The sequence below is a fragment of the Acyrthosiphon pisum genome, chromosome X (assembly GCF_005508785.2).
Source record: "Acyrthosiphon pisum isolate AL4f chromosome X, pea_aphid_22Mar2018_4r6ur, whole genome shotgun sequence".
Taxonomy (NCBI): Eukaryota; Metazoa; Arthropoda; class Insecta; order Hemiptera; family Aphididae; genus Acyrthosiphon; species Acyrthosiphon pisum.
Genome location: NC_042493.1, coordinates 110,641,042 through 110,652,459, shown reverse-complemented (window position 1 = coordinate 110,652,459; position 11,418 = coordinate 110,641,042). Strand labels below are relative to the sequence as shown.

At 28.5% G+C, this 11,418-nt stretch overlaps 2 pseudogenes; both read right to left on the bottom strand.

Moving 5' to 3' along the window:
• Window positions 1-950: 950 nt before the first annotated feature.
• On the bottom strand, window positions 951-2,968 carry LOC100166165 (annotated as a pseudogene).
• Window positions 2,969-3,220: 252 nt separating this feature from the next.
• LOC115033212 overlaps window positions 3,221-11,418 on the bottom strand; it is a 15,576-nt pseudogene continuing 7,378 nt past the window's right edge.

The window sequence follows — 11,418 nt, the reverse complement described above, 5'->3', positions numbered from 1 at the left end:
TCTTTGGTCTGATAATATGAACAATTTTAGGTACCGAATGTTTTAATTTTACCTAGATGAAAACAAGACATTTTTTTTTTAAGTTACTTAACTTGAGTTAAAAAGTTAATATTACATTTTGGTTAACTTTTAACTTAGTTCAATTGATAGAGCATTTTGAATTAACTTTTAACTATTAACTTGATTTAGATTTTAGTTTAACTTAACTTAACTGAGTTAAAAAATATCATTAACTTGCCCAGCCTTGATCACCACTATAACGTCATCGATTCTACTAAAAAAATTTCCCGCTAATTCAAATATAGATGATAAGGAACGTTTCCATTATCAGTGTTATCTATGCATTTCGTGTTACGACTACAGAAGACAGTCATTACATACAACTTACAAGCACGGCACCAGTGCACTGAAGCGTACGCGTACGCCCGCCACCCACTACCTACTGAGTACCACGATTGACTACCAGACTACGTCCGGATCCGTTGGTCGACCATAGATTTGTTGATGTTGATGTTGTCGACTTGTCGTACGAAGTACCTACATTAGCTATCAGCGTCAGTTGCTCAATCCGCATTCAACAGTTGAACAGTCAAGTGAAAAATATTACTAAACAGTAAACAGTTGTTACTTGTCAGTTACCGACTACTGTTTATTTGATATATTTTGATGTACAAGTATATTATCTGGTGGCCATGGGAGGACCTAAAGAAGGCGTTCAAAAACAGATAAAACAAGACTGGGCGAACCGCGAATAAATTGAAGTGATCACGAGCAGCATAAAAAAAATTACAGACTTTCTCAATTCGTTTGGTAGGCACATAATATTATTATTATCGTAGCCATACGATAAACCGTAACATAATGACACTTCTCATTCCATATCCCTAACTCGAGTAAGCTCTAAAATACTTTAGTACCTATAGTTTTTGTAATCATGGACACATCTATTTATAACATATTGTTTGATCAATAAACATTGAAGTTTTTAATTTTAACCTGTAGTCTTCTTTTCATTTTTAACCAAACCATTTCTTCAAAATTGTTGTTTGTTATCATTATTATGAAAATAACATATTGTGCAGATGTCGCCAGATCAGTTGTATTAAGTAATTTCGAGAAATGAGGCCGGGTACACGTTAGCCCTGATGATGATTGGAATTTTTATTGGGCTGGTATACAAACATATTATGTACACAAGTATTTCCAATTTATTTGATGGCAATGTATCATGAAAGAGTTTCGCCTTTAGTAACCTAAAAAATAAAATATTTTTTTAACAACTTCTAGTACATTAGATAAATAATATAATAAATTCTTACCCGAGCTTCCAAGTATTCAATTCGTCTTTCTAGTGTAGTTAATTTTTCATTTAAAATAGCTAACCTGGACCGACATGACATATCTATAAAAAAAATATCAATATATGTATATATTTTACAACAAGGATTTCTAAGTTAACATGTATAAAATAAGTAGAATTTTATGTATGACTAATTTTCGGACAAATTACAAATTCAGTACCTAAAGTTATGATATTACTATCAAACTTATCACATAATGATTAGTATTTAATATACTTATTGAATAAAATTGTAATATTTACAAATAAGATATTTAATTTTGAAATTAATTACACATTATTTTTGTCTAGTGCTAATTAATTTTTTTATGTTTATGTTTTTCGCTTTAATCTATCCTTTTGATCAATTTTAATTGATGGCCCAGGTTTATCTTTTTCTGCTAACTCTTCATCAATTAATAGCTCAAAATGTCCCATTGCCTCACGAGATGGACATTTATTCCAACATACATCAGGTATTCAGGTAAAACTACACTTAACATCAATAAATTTATACTTTAAAATACGATCATTAGTTGTAGTAGATGTTAGTGAAGGAAATGCATTTACTTCAATTAGCCAGGGTTTTAAATTATCATCAATTATAATGTCATATCCACAACATTCAAAACAATATCTATCATTAGCCATTATGTAGCTCATAGATTTTAAAGAATGAACAATCAACCAAACAATATTATCAAAAGTGTTTCAGTTACTGTATTTCCTTATGTGCTTTCCAAAAATAGTCTTAAATTTTGAATGCTTAATTTACCACCATGTATACATGTATACTCATCACTTTGTTTTCGTAAGGAGACATTAGTCAAATGGATCAATAAGTTTTCTATATCTCCAACATTAGTGTTATATTTGACAATACAGAACCGACAAAAGCCTGACTTAAACAAGTATGCTTTCAATTATAGACGAAAAGATGTGACCAAACCGTATAAACGAAGATCAAACTTTTTACCACCAATGAGTAATGGATTATCAATATATTTAGATATAACATATATGATTCCTTTATGGTAGATGTATTGAAATTATTATTTTTACCTTCTCTAAACAATTTCTTCAATTTTGATAATTTATTAATGCGAGGAATATTCCAGTTCCTTGAGATTTTCAAACTGGTTTTATAATCCATGTACTTGGTCCAACATTGCGGTATTCTTCTACAAACAAATTATAGTCTGCTGGCAACACAAATGTAACTGGAATAAAATCTAAATACAAGTATTTTCCATCTAAACGCTTGGCAAATGGACTTCCGGACTTCCCTCTCTTTCGAGTTCACGTCTGTAACGAATAATATTTTTAACCAACATATCTTTACGACTGAGTTCATAATGATTGGGAAAATGATTGATTATTTGGTTGTCTTGAATTCTATAGCCGCTATCAATACTAAATAAGCTACGACATGTTTGTATGCCACTCCAATAAAAATTCCAATCATCATCAGGGCCAGTGTGTACTCAGCCTCGTTTCTCGAAATTACTTAATACAACTAATCTGTCAATATCCATACAATATGTTATTTTCATTATAATGATAACAAACAACAATTTTGAAGAAAGGTTTTAGTTAAAAATGAAAAGAAGACTACAGGTTAAAATTAAAATCTTCAATGCATATTGATCAAACAATATGTTATAAATATATGTGTCCATGGTTACAAAACATTATTTGTACCAAGTCTTACTAAAATTATAATTTATTCAGTGTTATTAGTTACTTTAAGAAAATAATTAAAAATATAAATGTCTTTAACTAACCAATCACGATGATCATGGTATGAAGGAAGTGGTGTAACAGGTGGTGGACCAGTTTCTAGAGGAGACTTTCCTGGTAGATCATTATAATATTCTCGCTCATCTCGTGTTCTTGAGCTTAAAACTGGTGCAGGTTTTCTTCAAAATTGTTTAAAACGTAAATCAAAGGATTGGCCAATAGTTGTAATAACATCTTGTGCTAATTCGCCCTCTCCACATTCCAACACAAAACACGCACACCAGTCTTTTATGTCTTTTGCTACAAATGCAAAAAGTCTATTGTGTCCTAAAATAAACCAAACAAAAGAAAAAATATTTAATAAATATAAGATCGTTTAAAATTGAATTATTTTTACAGCATCACCCCCCGATGCAAAAGATATCCTAGGCATATCATGTGTAGAAATTACTGTATGTGAATCTCTAAGTTTTAATGTCAAACATGTGCTAGATATGGATAACGTAACATTTGATCCTGCATGATCCATAATTGAATGGTCACCAATAAGTCTTAAAATTGTTTTATCCAACTATAAAATATAACATTTTTTAAATTTGTTTATTACTTTTATATACTAAAAGAAAATAATTTAATTTACTTTCTGTTTTTGTCAGCAGTTTTTAATCCAGCTGCTTCACAAACTTTATTTATTCATTTCCTAAGAAAAAATATTTTCAATAAAAATTAATTATTTCAAAACTTTAAGAACTTATATCAATTATTTTAATTTACTTGGCTACTAAAAATCGTGTATCAAAATCTAAACTTTTCATAGATGTCAGTATTTCCAAACAGCCAATATACTAGAAGTTAAAAAGAAAATATTTAAATTCTTTCAATTAATAAACAATCGTAGAGGTTGAAGAAAGTTTTAAATAAATAAAATCAATAATTCTTAAAAAGTACTCGAACTTCTTAGCAAACTCTACTTCTCCTAATAATATTGTCTGGATGTAACCAACCTCTTGCTGGATTTTGAAACAATGAGAACTTTTTTCGTATGTGACATTGAAAAAATAAAAACGATTTTGCACAGGCAAAGTTCTCCTTATTCTTAGGTATGTGATGAAAACTTCGTTTCTTTGTTATGACTGTGGTCTTCTCGGTTCTTTCCTGCGCAAAACAGTTTTTGCTATGTTATACATTTATAAGACGGAGACACTGAGACAGCATATGGGGGTGCAACGTCCTCGTTTTTCACATGACCTCCTAAACGGTGGACCAATGGATCCAATTTTCCAAAAGATAAGATGCAATATGTTGAAATCGAAGCAATCCTTCTGGTAGAAAAATTTTTTTTATTTGTGTACGTGTAACTACCTAAAAAATGAATAACCACACCTACTTTAAAATTTAAATGCATTTAAATTTAAATATTTACATTATCATTTTTTACAAATGGTATATTGGTATCGTATTCTAGATATTTGGGTTCTTTTTTTTTATTTGAGCTACCTATTTATACTTTATAGAAATTTGACATTTTCAATTTTTTTTAGTGTTTTTCTACAAACGACGATAAAAACAATTTTTCTTGGTCAAAAAGCTAGACCTTTTATACAAGGTGCCTTAGAACTAGTAAGTCTTTATTATATAGATATTTAAAAATATCTAACATATACAGTCATGGTTTTTTTATAATCATTTGAAGTTTGGAATTTAATTTGTCAAAATCACATACATTTTCAAACTAATTTCTATTTAAAAATTTATAAAATATTCAACTTGTATAACTAAAGATGTAATACAAATTAGCTCATACTATAACCAAAAAATCTAAAAAACTAATATGAACACAGTTATTTATAGACAATTTATGTTCAAATTTGGACTAAATTTGATATTAAATCGATGAATGATGATTTCAGTTATTTTGTTATAATTTAAATATATTATTCGTAGACACTTCAAACATATATTATTATAATTTATTCACACAATGGCATTTTCAAATGCTTTGTTTTCGTCAAAATTTAATTCAACCTGTTGTATGATTAATATAGTAAATTCTATTATTTTAATAGCAGTATGATAATGTGTAAATAATGTAAATGTAATATGTAAATGCCCATACATTCGTCATGAAATTTATATAGTTTTGTTATTGTAGATCTATTTTTTGACTTATTAGATGAAAGCCTTTTCTGACAGGTGGCTGTTCAGTAATAGCTAATTAGTACAAATACTTTATTTTATTATTATAACGTAGTATGTTTAAAAGTATATAATATATAATATATATATTTCTTAATATACATAATATACCTACATACCTAACATACCTACATATTATACAAAATATAGGAAATTATCACATTATGTTGCAAATAATGATTAATTTGGTTAGGAAATAGGAAATAAATAGATCTTATAAGTACACTTTTACAAACATATTTAGGTAATTTAATATATATTTTGTTAACAGTTTATAATTTTTTTGATTTTTTGTGCTATTTATAGCGCATATTTTGGACTTTTTAAGTGCATATTTAAGAGCTAAAAAGTAACATTTTTAGTGCTACAACTTCCGAGCCCTGATCATAATATTTTAATTATCATGATATAGGTTAGAAGTAGCGATAAAATAATGAACATTTTCGCTACGCTAAATGTAAATTTCTAGCACGCTATAGTATTTCGCTTCATTGTATATATTGTAGCGACGTTATGTTAATCGCTACAGCTAAAGTAGCTAATAGGTATCCTATTATATATATTACAGATGTACCTGTCAAGCAAAATAAACAGAAAATCTAGCGCACAAAGGCCGGCAGATTAGATAAGATATTTAGTTTAAACTATGCCCATTATTATAATATATTTCTATCACCTCAATTCAATACCATTAAATGAAATAAGTAATAAAAATCATAAAAATGGTGTTGTATTATTAAAAACCATTAGCAAGGAAAATAATCATAATTGGAGCTCTATACTATACGAATATAATATGTAATGGAAAAGGTTTTATCCTGCTCATTTTGCAGTAATATGTACTGCACTTTGTGTAATACAATTTATTGTGACATATATATAGGTACCTTTACATGATGCGTTTGCATGTTGCAATAAATCTAATTGTTTGGAAACCAAACCAAACCATTGTTAAACGCAGAATATTAATTTATATGATAAATAATAACTGTTAATGTGTTTAAACAATTACTATAATATTACTTCATATAGGTACTACTTATAGTCTGATAACGGCCTCGAAAATCACTAGCAAGCTTCTGTCTGGATAAGACAATACTGTATGTCTGTAATTCTGCATGCATTGCGTTATTATGGGACTAGATAAAATAAAGCTATATATTATGAAAAAATCATAAAAACACCATCGACATTTACTGTCGAATACACCAGCAATTATACAAAATATGTCTAAAACATTAAAATTAAGTGAATTATTACTTAGGTATTAGCCCCCAAAACATGTTGGCCAATGGTCGTTTTTTATTATTGCATAAACACACGTACCGGCTATACTGAATGATATAGGTAACACATTGGAATTTCACAGGTTTTTCATTAATTATATTGTAAAACATTTGAAAATTAGTTTTTTTGGAAAATTATTCCGTGTATACGCTATTATTACAGGGTGATGTGCAGTCAATGTTATTCAAGACGTATTATATTATAAATTACAAACATTTCATTAATTTGATGTATACCTACTAATTATTAATTGTGTTTACAACTGTACAGGGTACATTGTAGAATGTGCATACTTTTAATGAAATATGATTTTTTCGCTAAAAGCAAGTAGCCTTTGCGTTAATATCTCGCTTTATACTGTTTGTACGATAAAAAGTCTCGAACAAAAATTGTAGAGGACAAAGTTATATATATATATCCAATCGCACTTGCGGTATACAAATTTTAATGTTTACCATACAAAATTACAATAATATAATATAATATTATATCATATTATAATAACGATAATAAGAATGCATTCGTTTTATGCTAGATATATGTATAAAAAATCATATTTCATTAAAAGTGTACACATTGTTGGCCTTATAACGGAAAAACTATCAACTTGACGTGAAAATGTCGAGAGACCATTTTTGTAGATAATTACCTCTTCTACAATTTGTATTCAATACTTTTTTTTGTACGACCAATAAAAAACGAGATATTAAAAAAAAAGGCTAATTTCGTGACCTTTGACCTCGAATAACCTTTAAGGCGTACATGATATCGAGGTTGACTTTTTAGACATTGTTTACAACGATGTTATAAAGATGTGTACCAAAATTCAGCTATGTGGGAATTTTTCCGAGCTGAAAACCTAATTGCACTGGACTAATATATAACTATGTGAATTGTATGTATATACAATAGGTACAGTATAAAAGATAAACACACTATTGACGCTTCGTAATGTTTGATTTCGACAACATTTGGTCGAAGCGGATATATTTATAACCAATTCAAAAATCCGTATTCTCGAACAGTTTTCGATCGACGTTTTGACCGTAGTATTCGATTTCTCGTTTCGACTACTATTTACCAATCGTAAGCTTGTTTTCGACTGATAATACGTCATGATATGTACTACAATGTACAATACAATAATTCTATAATTTTGTTTGAAGTGTAGTGTTTTAAAGTAGCTACCTAAAGTGTGTAAAAACGATCTACCTGTACTATTTACAACAGTATTTACCTATTTTATATTTGTTATATTTTGTTGTTAGTTTTTTTTTCAAAGTATTTAGGTACCTACTATACCTAGAGTGTACAACTTAACACTATATATGTACCTATTAGCTATTGATGCAGTATTATTAATTTGCTTAATATTACCTATATTTTCAATAATGGTGCTCACTAAAATTTAAAACTAATTAGGTAGGGTCTACGCTATAAAATAATAGGTAGGTAACAAGTATTGTTTTACTTTTTTCTACTTTGATGGTTCTTTTATCGCACCAACTATAGAATTTAGCTCATTACCTGTTTGCAGGGCCGAATTTAGGGGGAGGGAGGGTATTGGCTACAACTGCTGAACTGCCCCGGGTGCCAGTATTTTTGTTGTCGGAATTTTGTTTCCTGGTGAGTTATTAAAAATTTAAAAATTTAAATTATTTCAATAAGAGATATAATATAATATAATAAATACTAATGAATTAAAAGCGTTAAAATTAGTAGGTATATTACCAAAACAATTATTGTAAAAGTAGCCTACTCCCCACCATTAAAATACCTATCAGGGGAATTATTCAACAGTACAAACATAATATGTTTATGAATTATATATTTGACAAAATTTAGTTAAAACTATAGAAAACCACACGATGTTACAGATATAAATAACATGAAATTTTCACCAGTTGTTTATTTAAGAATTGTCTATACTCTATACACGATAACATATTCAAAATATTTTGATTTATTTAGATGTGTTGTTGGTCATTTTCAGTAAGCAGTAAGCTCCCTCAAAGATACAGTTTTAATTTATTTATTTGTTTAATACTTTGCATATTACCTAAACAACTTTTGTAAAAGTAGCGTGCCTACTCATCACCATTAAAATACCTATCAAGGGAATTATTCAACTGTACAAATATATTATACGTTTATGAATAAAATTATATATTTGACAACATTTAATTAAAACCATAGAAAACCACGCAACGCTACAGATATAAATATAATAATATACAGTCATACAGAACTACAGAAGAACAGGAAAATACATTAAACCGCCATATATATTATTAACAAGTTCAAGAAAAACTCCTAATTAAATGGGAAAAACTATAGAAAACAACTAAACGAAGTAAATAACCTACTAAAAATCCTACACGAAAGTCAATCGAATAATACCAATGATATAATTAATATAATATAAATCAAATAAATGAGGCAATAAATAAAATAATTAGCGAACTTGATGATAAAGCGTGTAGGTATTAATAAAATAAAAAATATTTAATAGGTATATCTAAACATAATATCTTATATGTATATATAAAGGGTAATAATATACAATATACATAACGCTTATGTAAAATTTTTTTCTTAAACATCTATCTATCTACTACCTATGATATCTATTTAAAATTGAAATAGTTGAATAAAATGGCAAAAAAATTTTGGAGGTCGAGCGCTCTGAAGCATTCGTGGACAAACGTGATATAGACCCATTTTTTTTACTCGGTTCGTGAGCAAATGGACTCGCCGGTTCTCCTGGGTCAAACGGAGGTAAATATGACAGTGATAGGTTTTTTTTATGCCATACGGCTTCTTCGGACGTTTGTCACACGACAGACCTCCGAAAGTAGAATGATCGGCAGGTCGTATATATATAATACATTCAGTCAGGTACCGTCACAAGACAGAATGGAAAACGTCTGTTCTAAGTTTAGTGGTCGCCAGACTATGAACGTGCATTAGAACGCTAGATGACGCTATCATATCCTTTTCGTGAACGCAGTCGCAGCCACCGTGGGTCATGATAATATAGATTCTGTATGCTGTAAAATGCCGAGTAAATTATGTATAATATCATGGCAATTTATCCAAAAAAAATTTAATTAAATTCCAGTGTCTATTTATTTAGGCACATGGACAAATCAGTAATCTTAATAAAAACAATTAAATATTGCATGATATTGAATGATATTGTGTACGAGTGATATTAAACTAACAATTAATACCTAAAAAGCAATATCCAATAGGCAATCTTAAAAAGAATAATTTTCATATGTATTCAGAATACATATTTAAATAATTGGATGTCATTTGTATTTGAAATAAGTATTCGAATGCTTAATGTTTTTACGTATTTTTATTTTGTCTCTCTGACAGTGCACATAATTACATACTAAATTTGAGTTCGGCTGATCGGTTTTGTGTTGCTAGTTTTACTATTAAAGTAAATTGATTTATTATCAAACTTAAGATCACTCGGTTTTTATATTTTAAAATGCTCATAACTCGCTTTAAAATTAAAATATAAAACGAACATTTGTCATTGACTGGATAATATTTTTAATTCTTTATTTGATAAAATTAAAATTAAACATAACCGAGTTAAATAATTAATTATTCAGAATGTATTATTTACTATGACGTTATGCGTTTGTAAGACAGAGTTAATGTATGTGGCATCTTCGTAAAACATTACTTATAAGCAGGGCTCGTAAGATCATGCACTTGCATATAAATCTTGCTAAGTTGTATTTATAATAATGCTTGATGGCATAGAAATCCATTTCAAGGTACCACAGTTAAATATGAGAAGTCTTATTTTGCATGTTTTTACATATTTAGAGGTTTTTCGTCTATTTGGCATATTTATGCATATTTCTATTTTATTTCTATTTTATTCTATTATATTATACATGATTTTGATATTCCTATTCATATCATTATATCAATATACCTACATTTTTTATGGAAATCCTATAAAAGAATCAACATTTGATGAAAAAAAAACGCGATCGTTTATCGAAAGTTTCAGATTTAAAATGAATTACTGACAAAGACGTACATCATACGCAGTTCATGAAGGTTCAAGAATAGTATTTAAAATCTTTTTTTTTTATTGTGACATATAATTAATGCATATAAATGCATATTTTTAAATTTTTTTAGGCATATTTCAATGCGCATTTTGCCAATTTTGAGTGCATAAATGCATGCTTATTTAAGCATTTTTTAGGGCATGAACTTACGAACCCTGCTTATAAGTTTTTATAGATATTTAGTTTTTAAATTGAGTTATCACCTATCACTAACATAGGCGTGCACAGACTTTGTTCGCAAGGTATGCAGCTGATAATATATTGTCAAATGTGCCCCATGATATAAATTCTCTTAAGATTAATGTACATATGGGAGGCCTAGATACAAGGGGGGAGCGAAGTAGGCGCAACCTCCCCCCCATCACACCAAATCCCTAAAAATAGGATTTTATTTTGTATTTATGTATAATATGTGAATTGTGTAATGTATATAATATTTTAGGCCCAATTTTTTCTTTCTATATTCCTGGTGCCAAGCATACTTTTTGTTGCTTTAAACTTTCATACATGTATTATTTTTCAATTTAGGCATTTTAATCGTAAGTATAAAGACAATTTAGTCTCTCTCTCTCTAAAAAAAAAAAAAAAATCTGGATTCACCCCCTGGTACATGGCATTACATTATAAACATATTATCACCTATGGTTTATTATTTATTATTAGAAAACAATAAGTTTTCCTGATTTTTTTTCACTGTAAATGTTTGAGTCATTGACCCTAACAATGACTATAGTATATAAATATATAATATTA